Source organism: Seriola lalandi, unplaced genomic scaffold (genome assembly GCF_002814215.2).
Source record: "Seriola lalandi dorsalis isolate HSWRI2012SDOR001 ecotype SW California unplaced genomic scaffold, Sedor1 jcf7180002054366, whole genome shotgun sequence".
NCBI lineage: Eukaryota > Metazoa > Chordata > Actinopteri > Carangiformes > Carangidae > Seriola > Seriola lalandi.
In genome coordinates, this window is record NW_019524919.1 from 145,669 (window position 1) to 146,079 (window position 411).

The 411-nt window shown below is 50.9% G+C and overlaps 1 long non-coding RNA gene across 1 annotated transcript in view; it reads left to right on the plus strand.

Moving 5' to 3' along the window:
• The first annotated feature begins 190 nt into the window (after nt 1-190).
• LOC147819004 (uncharacterized) overlaps nt 191-411 on the plus strand; it is a 3,455-nt gene continuing 3,234 nt past the window's right edge. The window contains exon 1 of the long non-coding RNA XR_015437388.1: nt 191-270. This is a non-coding gene — a long non-coding RNA (uncharacterized LOC147819004). The remainder of the gene's footprint in view (nt 271-411) is intronic.

Here is a 411-nt window from a genome sequence, read left to right on the forward strand (position 1 = left end):
GAGGAGGGGGTGGTTTTGGATGGTGTTGCAGGATGCAGAGGAGTCCCAGCGGGCGACTATCAGATTCACCATCAAGTGCTCGACTTCACAGCAGCGAGTGACGAGTGTGAGGACAGCTCTTGTTTTGTTTTCTAATTCCTTTTTATTTGTACCCCTCCTCCCCCCTCCTCCCCCCTCCCTGTTTTTCTACAGAACCCTCCTCGCCAAGAGCTAAAACAATAGCGAAGCTTTCCAAAGCCTCCCTGGCTTTAAACAATGCCATCAATCACAGTGAGAGCAGCCGACACACACACACACACACACACACACATACGCACACACACACATACACACATACACACACACACGCACACACACACAAACGCACACACACACAAACGCACACACACACACACACACACACACACACAC